This window comes from Schistosoma haematobium, chromosome 5 (genome assembly GCF_000699445.3).
Source record: "Schistosoma haematobium chromosome 5, whole genome shotgun sequence".
Classification (NCBI taxonomy): domain Eukaryota; kingdom Metazoa; phylum Platyhelminthes; class Trematoda; order Strigeidida; family Schistosomatidae; genus Schistosoma; species Schistosoma haematobium.
In genome coordinates this window covers 16,963,879-16,978,782 of record NC_067200.1, presented here as the reverse complement: position 1 = coordinate 16,978,782, position 14,904 = coordinate 16,963,879, and the positions used below count along the sequence as shown (strand labels likewise).

Sequence of the window (14,904 nt, the reverse complement as noted above, 5' to 3'; positions counted from 1 at the left end):
ACCCACCATCACCACAATCATACACCATCTTGAGGTGAGAGATAATGAACCATTTATCATTATCAGACGGTCAAAGGATCCAAAGGCTTTTCCAGGGCGAGAAATTAGATAATAGGTCTCCGTCACAGTTTTTATATCACCTCCAAGACTTAATGAGTGATAACACAGTCAGAGAAGCAGTCCCAAAGCAAGGATGGATACAAGCTTTCACATGCTACGTCCGACACTGTTTGGATGCACAAGGTCCTGAAACTTCCTTATCTCTTTATCGCGTATAGCCGATAGACTATTGGAAAGAGGTCCCCCAACTAGATCTCGCACGACAAATTACACACAAAAAGAACCGGCAAGAGACCCAGTCATAGAAGAATTCATTGCGATTGTTAAAAGTCTCACTGGGGCTGTCTCCAGAATGTGAATGGGTGATAGAAATAGGAGCATGTCATCACAACGACCAAGACCAAAGTCACAAAACAGGTCACAAATGTCCATACAATCTGGGCAGTTGTGTTGATATCACTGGAAGTTTGGTGTCAACTCAACCAGATGTATGCAACCATGCGCCTGGCCTAAACAGAATCCCAAGAATATGGGAAACGAATAACCCGTCCCCAGGTCACGACGACTGAGGAGGGGCGCCTAAACAGTTGTTTGTTTTATGTTAAAGACAGAAACCCCAGCTTGAACTTTTTGATAGATACTGCCTCTGCCCTTTGTATCATCCCTCAAAATAAAACTGAGCTGAGTCGAGAAACATCCTCAGTTAAAATTCAAGCTGCCAATAAAACTAAAATCGCGACATTTGGGCAGAAGACTTTAACACTAGATTTGGGGTTCAGGGGGCAATTTCGCTGGGTTTTCCCTGTAGCCGATTTTGTTCTGGCAATACTGGGGATGGTTTTTTCTAGAGAGATACGACACTAAAAAACGACGCTTAGCACTGAAAGAAACTTCAGATTACCCGAAAGGCGAAGAAAGACACATCACATCTCTTGACTTGATATAAACTCCTCCAGTAGCAAGAGCGAAATTCCAGGATTTACTTGCAGAACTCCCAAACTTAACTAGACCAAACCAACAGCCTTCCAAAAGCAAACTAACAGTAAATCATACGATCAAAACCGAAGGTGCGCCTGTGTCTGCAAGACCCAGGAGACTAGCACCAGATAAGCTCGAAGTCGCTGGAGTGGAATTTGACTACATGCTACAATTGGGTATTATCCCTTCCTCTGACAGTCAATGGGCATCTTCTTTGCACATGATCCCAAAGAAAAATGAAGGCGATTGTGGAACGTATGGAGATTACAGGGCCTTCAAACGTCAAACTGTACCTGATAGGTACCCAATACCTCATATCCAAGATTTCACAGACGGTTTACAGGGTACGAACGCATTTACTAAAATTGGCTTAGGGCATATCACAGTATCCCGGTAGCTGAGGAAGATATCCCTAAGACAGCTACTACCATACGTTCTGGCTTGTTCGAGTTTGTACGCATGCCATTCGGCTTGAGAAACGCGGCACAAACACTTCAAAGATTCATGGATAGCCTACTTCGAGATATGCCATTTGCATAGGTATATATAGACGATTTGTTAATTGCCAGTCCCGATTTACAATCACACCAACAGCACGTACGAACAGTGTTAAAACGGCTGGATGAAAACGGAATGAACATACATCAAAGTGTGTTTTCGGTGTTCGAACTATAGAATTTGATGCTTTGGACAAAGCAATAGGCGGTACTGTTAACCAACTAGTTATAAACGCCTGGAAACCAATTGCTTTCTTATAAAAAAGACTCGCTCCAGTATAGACAAGGTATTATACCTTCGGGCGAGAAGTTCTTGCAATCTACCTGACCATTAAGCACTTCCGGCAAATGTTAGAAAGCAAGGGATTCACAACAAGGGCGGCCTGCTTGAGCATCTGGACTACCTGTTCCTGCCATCTAGATATTTCGACAAGTTATCTATTTTTGTTTGTTCTAATATATCATTATGTTTATTAATCGCATGACCTATTCTTCTGCGTTTCTGAAAGGTGTACAACCTTTCGTTGTCAAAGTTACAAAAAACTCAATAAGAGCCAACGTGGTTGCTGGCAATATACAGCGAAAGGAATGCACATTATTCAGATGTTCATTTACTGAACTGCTAACATCTAACTGGCGATCACTCAATATTTATCGCCAGGACCGACCAAGGAGAAAGAGACGGAAACTTGTTGAAATACTTTGTGCTGAGAATTCTATATTGTACCAAAAATATAATATTGAATAAAGCTGATAATAATAATTAAAAAAAAACCACTAACGGATGCATAAAAGCGAGAGCTAATAAACACTCACCTCGAGAAGTCTGATACCTTGACTATATATCACAATTCACAAGTGATATCCGACATGTTAACGGTGAGGACAATCAGGCGGCTAGAAATGGACATCCTACAGCAGTCAATGGTAAACTTCGAGACGTTGAGACACAAACAATAGCAATATCAAGAATTAAAAAACCTACTTAAAACAAACATTACGAGTCTTAAACTAAAGCCTATCGACGTAATTCTAATTTACTGTGACACGACAAAGGTAATACTGTGACCTTTCGTTCCCAAAAGTATGCGAAAGTTGATATTTATTAACCTCCATTCTTTGTCTCAAGCTTCAAATTTGCAGAAGGATGTACACAAATGGGTTAGAGAAAGTACGGCATGCCAACAATCAAAAGTTAATTGTCACACAAATTCACTCATTGGTGTTTTCTCGCAACCAGATGCACGTTTTACCCATGTGCATATCGACTTATTAGGCCCTTTACCTCTTCCGAACGATTTTGATTATCTGTTTACATGCGTAGATCTATCTATAAGATTCCCTACAGCCATACCGATAGCGGACAACACAGCGGAAACAGTAGCCAAGGTTTTCATGAAGAACTGGGTGACCATTTTCGGTACACCCTCAACAATAACGACGGATAGAGGAGTGCAATTCGGATTCCAACTTTTCAATAACTTGGCTAAACTTCTAGGCTCCAATAGGATACGATGCACGGCATATCATCTACAGGCTAATGGGATGGTAGAACGTTTTCACCGTCAGCTAAATACTGCCCTTATATCTCACTCAAACCCAAATCAGTGGACAGAATTCCTACCGTTAGTTATGTTGGGAATACGAACACCTGTCAAAACTAACGCACAGTGTTCAGCAGCGGAGCTTGTCTTCAGAACGACTCTGAGACTACCGGGTAAGTTTACTAACCCTAATACTAGCAGTAAAAACTTTAATTTAGAAAATTACGTAGATCAACTATGGGACCATACGTCCAGACTTGATTCAATTAATACTCGTAAACAATCGCGAGCTATATATATACCTGAGGATTTAAGCAATTGCCCACACGTCTTGATAAGATGCGACAAAATAAAAGCACCGCTTGACCCTTCATTTGAAGGTCCTTTCAAGGTTGTCTCGAGAAAGTCTAAATATTTCATTATAGAAAACCATGGAAACATCGACTGCGTAAGTATTGATAGGTTAAAACCAGCTTATCTCGATCATGAACCACCATATGTGTTGTTAGGCCGTTTGCCTGACAAAACAACCACGGAACCGACGAGTAAAAATGATTAAACTTAACAAGTGGCTAAAAAGTTTAGATGGGCACAGCCGATTAGTAAGTCAATAATATCAACAGTTTTAGCTGCAGACTAAAATGTAACCACGTACCTAATAAGGTCTTGCGTTTATTTAGCTCAATGTTTTCGTACTGTTTCACCCATTTAACTTAATTAACAGGAACATTACCACAAACATGTGGTCTGCAATAATCCGCTATCCACACTCTTGACACATGAACGTTATATTCATTTTTGATACTGAATACATAAGTTTCTTACCTGTAAACACACGGTGAGTAATATAAGGCGAGTACATATAAAAATGGGTAAGTTACGAAAGAACGAGAAATCTTCGACTAAGGTGAGTGATGTGAGCAAGCTCCGCCTGCCAAATTAACCGCTTTCTTAGATTTTGTCTCTAATAATACACAATGGGAAAGTTGGATGGTAAAATCGAACAAATTCTCTATGAACAAGTGCTATAAATAAAAAAAATAAACCCTCGGATATCGACAATTTCCAAAAGCCACCCAGATTACCAATCCATTCTGGAAGTCAAACACTTACGTGGAACTGAACAATTATCAAATGTATTTATGTATTTCCTTTTTGTACCTTATTATTTTATGCAGGCAGTGGAGCACTACTTCAGCTTTGACTGGTTTTCATCAATGCCTTTGAAGTAAATTCTTCTTTATTTTTTACTTGCGGGCAGCTCAAGAGGCAGTTGAGTAAACACCTGATAGCCAGACAGAGCATGGAAAAATCGTACATCACCAACATGGAGTTGGATAGCCCGTTCTCGGCACTTCCTCAGATATTCTTGTTTCATTTTCTCACCCTTTTTCTCTTGCAAGCACGTAGCACACCATCAGCGATAGTTGTAGAAGAAATCACATGCTACAAAATAATATGACAGACTAGTAAATGAAGGGACATCCATGGACTATCGGCGATTGCTGACAGAGTTAGTCGTCACTGATTGGAAGCCAAAGACTGAGTAGGTTGATAATTCTCTCATGGGCTACGGAAACAGAACTGACGTGTTTTAGATAGGTTAATCGAACCGACGTTCCTACGAAAGTAGGGTGAAGCTAATGTAACAGCTTAGGTTGATTGGTTAGGAAATGACCTCAAGGAACTAAGTATGTGTCAAAACAATAGAGTTCATTCACTTCCTTATTTTGTATAGGCATTGTATTTCCTATTATCCTAGATTGAATGTTGAGAAGCTTTGTTTGTCTGAACAGGTAATCCCACGCTTCATTGCGACTGCGCGAAGATTTAAATAAAGACCTATTCACTACTAGGGCACACTATGCGTGTTAGGTCACGGGTTTTCGCGCACATGTAACATATTGTCGTGAATTTTATATGTCGTTATTTATCAGCTATTAACAGCTTTTTTTCCATCATACGTGATTTCTCGTAGTCTTTGTGATTGGAAGATAGTTTTTATTTCAATTTATAAGCAGTTTGACGTGTTTCGTGCCCACCACCTAAGTAAATATGTAGTTGGCGTAATATGGTTATTGTAAACAATACAAAGTCAAACAAGTCAAATCACCATTTTTCTAGTCAAAAATAGAATACAGATTGAGTTTTCATGAAAATAAGCCGTGAAAAGCATTATATATGGTTCACCTCCTTGATTATCGTGACGGCAAACTTAGATGTCCGTAGTCGTTTATAAAATGTAATTAGAAAGAAGTAAGCGTTAAACTAACTATGAATATTATATAAATATTGTATTTAGCCATAAAAGGTTATTTGGACTATAGGTAGCATTGTTTTGTACTGAAGTGACATATTATTGTGTAACGTATCAGAGAAAAATTATGTGAGTAACAATTGAAGTTGATAGTCCTTTTTACCGGCTTTCTGAACGTACACAGGAATTGGGCCAGTGATTATCTTATTGACCTCGTAGCGTGACTATAGATCCAAACAGACAACTGCTTAAAACCAGTCAGAAACGGCATTCTATGAGATATTTTTCATGTTTGGACTCTGTTTACAAAGATAATCACTTTCTTTATTTTGTGCATATATGAGGTCGACTCTGAGTATGTTAGTGCTATTCATTTTTTCGGTCAAATAAGATCTTCGAGTCATTCAGAGTAAACTTGATTCACTATGGAAAGATGTTCAAAGTGTGATATCAGTGCCTGTCGATGACATAAGAGGTGTATTTACCACGGTGAATATTTACAATATTTGCTTTTTGTATTGTGTTTATTAATCATTGGAGATATTGGCTGATAGAAATTTCCTTATTTATATTACACTGTTTTTAGCCTGTACTTCGCATATACTCTGTACCTCAAGATGCTTCTGATTCAGATGAAAGCGAAGATGGTATAAGTGAAGAAGAAGCAGTTATCGTTGAACAACAAAACTCTGAACCAAGTAAGACGGAAGTAAATAACATGTCAGGACATAGTCAAGACGGTATAGAGGGTCAGTTTAAAAATACTGAATCTGTCACTCAGTTAAGGACGACTGAGCCTACTGAATCGTAACTCATATGTTTGACAAGTATATCCGAAATAATTATTTATTTATAATTGCGCTTAAAATTTTATTCCATTACCGAACATGTTATTTTCAATTTGGTGTTTTATTATATATATAAGCATTACGCGTAAATTTCTGTTACTTAGCTGCGATAATCCACGAACTGCTCAGAATGGTTTCTTTTTATTTTAATGTACAACTTTCTATTCAAACCGAGCTGACCATATTCTCTCAATTTGTGTGACGGTCTTTCCTATTCGTCATTTGTGCCCACTTGAACCAAGCAGTCACAAATCAGAATACGTTGTTACTAACTGACTTACTGATACGATTTATGACTAAATAAACACTAAAACGATATAGTTGATTTTAACTGATTGATTTAGTGTCCATGTTTTCACAACAATAGTTAACATATGTAGTGCTAGTTTACAAGCAAGATCATATCGTTATAACATTTATTGCATTAAGCTAATTAATTAAGTTGACATTATACAACAAACAAAGTAAAGACGCTTTATAGATGCTGTGTTGTGACTTAAAACTAGTAGTCAATGAATAATTTGAATGAATGCTGTACATATTTATAATGTGTAAGATAACGGTACATGCATTAATTATTTGAGACTGCTGTCTTACGGGTAGTAACACAAGAAGTAAAGGTACTCCAAGTAATATCGCTACTGTCATACCTGGACTTTAGTCAGATACTCAGTTGGGGACCTTGTCACATTCTTGAACATCGGTACAGAGGACATGATACCTAGAGGATGGTTTTGCAAGCAACACATCAGGACCATCGAATGTTTAATCTTGAATAAACATGTAGACAAAGCCATGAATTTGGGATGGTTAGATTATCTAATTACCAGCTCGTAGTTGATGTGTGCAATCAAGCGCTAATAGTGGGTTTGAAGTGAGGCACAGAACACCTGTTGAGTCAACTAGGAATAATCCTTTGGGTTAATAACCAAATGAAAGGCCTGTCCCGTGTGACAACCTCCGAAACTACCTAGAGGAAGAAGCCAAGACAAACTCATCTCTCCGCCTAATACAAGGAAGACTTGACGCAAACATAACAGAACTGTTCCTGACACTGCTTGAAGTGTACTCACGCTCCCAACTTGAAGTCCACAATGTTGGCCCGATCCTCTTTCCAAAAGTTGTGAATCTCTTATACCAAGTACAGGAATGGGCCAAGAAGTGGGCGATAGAACTAAAACTCAAGTCTCACGAGGACAGACTCCAACACTTGAGATTATTCTCATTGAGCCACAGGAGAGTAAGATGATCTGACCATAGCATACAACATATTAACTACACTAAATCACTCCAAGACGAATGTATTAGCAGAACATCATCACGACGTTCCTCGAGGCAACCCTCGGAGAATTGCACATCAAAGAACGAACACTCAGGTGAGTTTCCACCTTTCCTCATCAGGAGTTGCTCCCATTCGGAATGCCGTAGCAGCCGAATTGCCCATAGCCACATCAGTGGATAGCGTCAAGAGACTTGACAAACACATACTCACCCATGGATTACGATCTGATTCCTAGATTATCTGTGTCTGATATATGTCCGATAGTTTACCACTGTTATCATTACCGTGTATCAATAACCACTTCCTGTCTTTCTTGTTAACATCTCCATCTCCCCTCCTATCCTTTCAATTCCGTCTTCTTACACATTACCAATTTAGTAAATGAATTATTTGTTCCCGAAACAATCGTCTTCTGTTAGCACTCGAGTTATCACTTTATTATTTCACATTTCAACCAACAAACCTCCTATCTGGTAATATGATAGATAGCTGCTGGCATCCAGAAACCTACTGTCCTGAGACGAACACACTCAATGAACTTTGAAATATACAAATCCACAAATAGCTACCACACTGACTGGAATTAGTGTAGTCGAGTGTGATGATGTCACAGGTATTCAGTGTTTGACAACGCTTCTACCAGTAACACCTTCTAATGTATTTCGTTCCCACCCAGAGAAATCAAAAGACAGAGTCGAGGAGATCGGAAGAGTATATTTGGCGATGACCAATATATCGGAATTCTCTGATCTAATCTGGCTAGCGATTGCGGTTGATGTTGAGCACGGCGTTACCACACGTGATCTGGTGCGGATGCATGACCGAGTGCCTTCAGCTAGATGAGTCCACTAAAACATATGGTCAGCATCCAATGTCGAAAACTCAGCGCTATTTATTTTGGGGATTTATTTACCGCCACAGATCACTCCCCCCCCCCTAATGGGGCAGTGACGACCCTAAGACGTGGCCAGCCAGAAGTTTAAACCCAACGAGTTTGTCGTTGGTAAACACTCTTCTGATAGCTTACTAAGTGTAGAAGCGTCTGGTCGTCTTTCCTTACTATATGGGACCGAGGTACAACATAGTAAAAAAAGAAAAAGTTACAACGAAAAATTTCGATTCCTCGTAAACTGCATTGTTCTTTTCCAGCCGTCCTGGAAAAGAAAAAATAAAATGTAAGTGCATGTCGAAATACACTCGCATGTGCGCAAAAACACAATGTCGGCGAAAAATGGAAAATATACTCAAGCACACGTAATAGCGCCAAAAATATTATTTTTTTGTTTTTTTTAAGTAAAAAAATAAATATATAAGCATATTTAAATTTTTTAAAAAAAAATAATATATATCGTAAAAAAAGATCGAGATAATATTGAATGTCGAGTAGTGATTTACGTGCAGTAGTCGTTTAAATGTTCTGGAAATCTTATTCTTCTTCCGGAACGCGTCGTTTTAGGTTTATTTTCAGATACATTCGGAGTATCATCGCTAGTGTTGGTTGTCGGTTGAGGAATTATGAGTGGAGTCGTGTTGTGCGATTGTAACGAAGGAAAATCGACGTAGATAGGATTTCCTTCTAAATACGCTGCTTTGAGGAGATCGATGCTGATGCTATCGTTGGTTCCGTTCTTATCGACTATATAGTACTTCGGTTCGCGTTGAAGAACTTTGAAAGGTCCTTCGTATGCTGATTCGAAAGGTCGTCGATGCGAGTCTCGACGAATGAAAACGTGTGTACTATATCGTAAGTCAGGTTGAACGAAAACATCGGTTGATTGAGGTCGAGTGGAAGCAGGTTTAACTGAACGCATTGCGTTTGTAAGCCTGCTCGTGTAGGAGGTTAGATCCATGTTCATTGAAGAGGATGAAGGATCCACGAACTCTCCTGGAAGTCGAAGTGTCGTTCCATAAACGAGTTGAGCCGCAGTGTATCCAATGTAGGCTTTCACTGCATTGCGAATACCTAGTAAGACAAGTGGAAGAGCGTCGGTCCACTGTGAAACGTTTGCAGCTGATAGCGAAGCTTTCAGTTGTCGGTGAAAGCGTTTTACCAACCCGTTTGCTTGTGGGTGGTAGGCGGTCGTTCGGAAGCGATTGATTCCTAAAAGTGTGGTCAGACGACGGAAAAGATCAGATTCAAACTGGCGTCCGCGATCTGTAGTGATGGTTGAAGGGCAACCGAAGTTTGCTACCCATCGTTCGACGAAGGTGCGAGCCACTGTTTCAGCAGTGATGTCCTTGATAGGTACTGCTTCTGGCCATCGCGTGAAACGGTCTACACAGGTTAAGAGATAAGAGTATCCATTTGAATCTGGTAAAGGTCCTACCAAATCCAGATGAACATGGTCGAAACGAGCATCGGGAGTTTTAAACGAGCCTAAGGGACATTTATTGTGTCTGATAACCTTAGGTTTTTGGAAACTTACACAGGAGCGTGCCCACTCCCTCACGTCTTTATTCATTCCAGGCCAGCAAAACCGTTCTGCTATAAGCTTGATGGTTGCACGAACACCTGGATGCGAAAGTTTGTGCAATGTATTGAAGACATTGCGTCGATAATGTTTCGGCACGATTGGGCGATCCCTACCTGTAGATGTGTCACAAAGTAAGGTTTCCTTACCTGTTCCCATCTGTTTGATGAGTAGTTTAAGTGTTGTGGACGATAACTCGTGCTGAAGATCAGTGTCTTCTTTTTGAAGCTCGGCGAGTTTAAGAAGTTATGCGAGATAAAGCGTCTGCAACTACATTGTTTGCTCCAGAGATGTGTTGAATGTCTGAAGTAAACTGCGAAATGTAGTCCAGTTGTCGAGACTCACGGGGAGAGTACTTGTCAGAAGGAGAGCTTAACGAGAAAGTGAGCGGTTTATGGTCCATGAAAAGAGTGAATTCACGACCTTCGATATAGTGTTGAAAATGTCGTACAGCACAATACATAGCTAGGAGTTCCCTACTGAATGTGCTGTACCTCGATTCGGTGTCTAGCAACCTTCTAGAGAAAAATGCCAAGGGTTGCCAGGAGTTGTTAACCCATTGTTGTAAGACTCCTCCGATTGCTGAGTCGGATGCGTCTACTGCGATACTAATGGGTGCTTCGGTGTCCTGATGTGCGTGCATTGTTGCTTTAGCGATCAGTTCCTTACCTGTGGAGAATGCTTTTCGTGCGGTGTCGTCCAAATTAATGGATTTCGCGTTTCCACGAAGTTGGTCGGTAAGAGTTTTCATAAGTAATGCGCATTTCGGTATGAAACGTCTACAGAAACTTACGAGGCCGTTAAACGTGCGTAATTGCATGACGGTGGTCGGTTCTGGGTAATCCAGAATGGCCGCCACTTTGGTTCTAAGGGGTCGGATACCTTGAGCATCGATAGTGTGTCCCAGAAAGTCTAATGAGTCGGTTCCGAATTGGCATTTCTAAACGTTTACACTAATGCCATGTTTTTGTAGTCGTTCGAAAACAAGATCCAGATGCTTGAGATGTGTTTCTCTGTCCGGACTTGCGATTAGACAGTCGCCAACATACGCATGTACGAAGTTGAGACCTCGAAAAACGTCGTCTATGAATCTTTGGAATGTTTGAGCAGCATTCCTTAGACCGAAAGGCATTCGCAAAAATTCATAGAGTCCGAAGGGAGTTATGATAGCTGTTTTCGGAATGTCGTCAGTAGCCATAGGGATTTGGTTATACGCTTTAACCAAGTCAATTTTCGAAAAAACAGTTGTACCTTTCAAGGTAGCTGTCAAATCGTGAATGTGAGGCAACGGGTAACGATCGGGAATGGTTTTCGCGTTCAATCGCCGATAGTCACCAGTTGGACGCCAATCGTTGCTGTCCTTTTCAGGGACCATGTGCAACGGAGATGCATATGGGCTACTTGACGGTCGTATGATTCCTAAGTCTATCATATGGTCGAATTCGTTTTTCGCTAACCTTAGCTTTTCAGGAGCTAGTCGTCGTGCTTTAGAGAATACAGGTGGTCCTGTAGTCGTGATGTGATGTGTCACGTTGCTGGTTACACACGGTAGTTCCGCTTGAGTTTGTTGTATCCCAGGGTACTTATCGAGTAGTGGCTGATAAAGTGGGTCGATCATATGCTTAATTGTGACTGGGAATAATCTGCAACCAGAAAAGGAAGTTACGCAAACGAACAAATTAGTGTTTCCATCTACTAGCCTCCGTTTGCGCGTGTCGATGATCAGATTGTGGTGTTGTAGAAGGTCCATACCAATGATTGGCATAGAAACATCTGCAATAACGAAAATCCAGTGGATGGGTTTGCGTAAACCCACGTTAAGGTAAAAGTACCTTTTGCCATACGTAGCGATCGGTTTTCCGTTTGCCGCCTGTAAGTTTAGGGTCGATTCGTGAAGCCGGTCGTTAGGATTTGCTGGGAGAACGCTAACTTCTGCGCCAGTGTCGACGAGGTAGCGAACTCTCGTTGTCACATCTGTGACGTATAACAAACGGCTTTGTTCGCCGGCTACTGTTGCCGTTAACGCGTGCCGGCTTGGAAGTTTCCCGAGTTGTTTTTCGAGTCACTCGGTTTCGTGTTGCGAAAATTGCAGGGTTTTCTGCAATTTCTGGAAAACTTTCCATACTGGTTATGATACCAGCACCAGTCGGGGTTATCTGTCTCTCGTGGTCTAGAGACAGATCGCTTACGTGACATGCTTCTACGTGGGGTGCGCGATCTCTTACGGTCGGTACGAAGACTAAGATAACGCGTGAGTGTGTGACATAACTCGGTTATATCGTTCTGAGTCGTTTGAGGTTTTTCTTTGACTGAAAATACCTCGGTAGTAGTTTTCGTAATTTCTAAAATGCGGTCGGCTGATGCAGCTAGTTCGTCTAAGGCGTTGTTCTGAAACGAGACCAGAACTGCTTGCACCTGTTGGGGAAGTTTTGACAAGAAGAGTTGTTTGAATAGACCTTCGTCGAAAGTTCTTGGGCCTATTACCTCTCTCATCCGTTGCAACATGTCCGTCGCAGAACCGTGTTGCAGGTCGATGTTATTGAAGAGTTGATCTAACCTTTGTCGATCGGTTAGGTCTCCTCGTTTAAGAATCGAGCGTTTTAAGATTTCGTAAGGATCGGAAACATCACTAGTAAACATACTAGGTGTTACGTACCTGTTGAGTTCGCGCGGTAGTGCCTTGACTACTGCGAGGAATTGTGCACGTGTGTCGATCACGCCGTGCTCGGAGAAGTCGGCTTCTGCGTAGCAAAACCAGGCTTCGATGTTGTCGGGCCAGAAAGGCATCAGTTGAAACGAAGGCGGGGACAAAGTCTTAAGCTTGAGTACTTTGGGTGTCTGTTCAGTCATGATGAAGTATGAAGTACGATAATGAACGAGGGGAAAATATATATATATCCAAGAAAAAACACGAAAAAAAATCACAATGTTTAAAAAAAAATAAAAAAATAAGGCAATGATATGTAAAAACCCCAAAAAGGAACAGACTCACAGTTGCAATAAGGTGTACCAGATCACGTCGGTCTCACCAATGATGATATCACAGGTATTCAGTGTTTGACAACGCTTCTACCAGTAACACCTTCTAATGTATTTCGTTCCCACCCAGAGAAATCAAAAGACAGAGTCGAGGAGATCGGAAGAGTATATTTGGCGATGACCAATAGATCGGAATTCTCTGATCTAATCTGGCTAGCGATTGCGGTTGATGTTGAGCACGGCGTTACCACACGTGATCTGGTGCGGATGCATGACCGAGTGCCTTCAGCTAGATGAGTCCACTAAAACATATGGTCAGCATCCAATGTCGAAAACTTAGTGCTATTTATTTTGGGGATTTATTTACCGCTACAAGTGGTTAGAATACCACTTATAGGACATTAGCAAATACCCGAAACATCAAGAAGTGGGCCCAAAGAAATCAAACTGCCTATACAAGTTCGTGACTAAGATATTGGATATGAGAAGGTTGCCCAAACTGACCTCTAGATCATTCTTAATTCAGGGGTTTTTGGTTTGTAGCGTTAGTGCGGTATTTTCTTCTGACCTGTCTCATTGCGCGGTGAGTTTCGAGTTGTTTTATAATAACTTAGTTATACAATATTATGTGATGTTAAATGACAACCAGCTACAGGTGTTAATAAACTAGGTAGTAGTAAATCGCGGCTTGTATGTTAACTCATGTTACGTCTGGTACCGGGTCAGACGTATGCAACCTTGTACCATGGTGCATGTAGATTAAAATAAGCCGTCTTATGTGTTTTGCTATCTGGCCTTGCCATTTTTATTAGCGATATTTCCTATAATCTGCAGTCTATTCTGACACGATAACCGTCATTGTGCGAGAAGCCAGTTAGTCTTACAGCTCAAACGTTTTTCCCTTTAGAAACGACTCATCATATCTCGATCGTAACACCTCTCTTGGTCTAGTCTGCTGACTGTTTGAATTCGCAAAACGCTATTCCGGATCGAAAGTCTCGCGGTTAATCGCGTCTGATAAGTAATGAACATAGGGAATTTCGACTTTGTGGTTATCTTATCCACTATTAAGGCTAACAGTTACTGGACCCTGGAATCAACCTGTAATGTTCAAGTAGTGAGTCTGTTTAATGTTAACATACTTTATTGGTAAGCCTTTTAATGACATACATTGCCATAAAACCCTCACAAGTGACTCAACGATAGGCTCAAATAGACCACATCGCAGTCAGCTATCGTTGAAATGGTTCGATATAAGACTGTCTCTCATTCAGACAGTTACAGATAAACAGAAAGCGTAAGAAACCTGGCACAAGTGTTTTTCGGTTCAAGTAGTGACATTCACTACTGCTAGATATTGGTTTGTATTATAGATTTATTCAGATGTTGTCCGTAGTAAGAAGCTGCAACAAAAAAGCAGTTGGAAAAGAACTTGGTAAAAATTTCATTCACTTAGTGTGGGTTAATGTATCCAACTTTTAACCACTATTAACTTGAGGTTCGGAAGTACTGTTTAGCTGTCCAACACATTAGGTGCGTTAGGGTTTGAATCTATGACCGTTTGAATGGAAGTCGAGCGCTTTGATCACAAACCCAACATTCGGGAAATAAAGGGCCTATAATAACAGTGGACCCCAAACTTAGCTAATGAGTGATTAGGTCTTCGGCAGTGTGATCGGTTGGAGAAAGGAACCTTAAAGGCTCTAACTATGGACACCTTCAGCGACCCGTGAGTTTATTTGGCTTATAAGTTCTACACGTTAAATGATCTATTTCATAATTTGTCGTATCATGTAAGTATTCCACGTAAAATAACTCTTAAAGCTTCTATATCTCTAACATTCGTCGTTAGCTCTTTGGTAACTTAATAATTCCCAGTTCCACTGAATGTCCTTCCTGTTTTGATCCTGTAAGTACGTAAAAACGCAGGGCTTCTCATCTTTGGGGTCCTGCCAGAAATTATTTTTGGAAATTACTATGAATTATAG

General features: G+C 40.7%; 1 protein-coding gene across 2 annotated transcripts in view; it reads left to right on the top strand.

Moving 5' to 3' along the window:
• Positions 1-13,273: 13,273 nt before the first annotated feature.
• Positions 13,274-14,904, top strand: part of MS3_00009264 (uncharacterized protein) — a 43,942-nt gene continuing 42,311 nt past the window's right edge. For both annotated transcript variants that reach the window (XM_051217614.1, XM_051217616.1), the window contains exon 1: positions 13,274-13,499. The gene's annotated coding sequence lies outside the window, so the exon portion shown is untranslated. The remainder of the gene's footprint in view (positions 13,500-14,904) is intronic.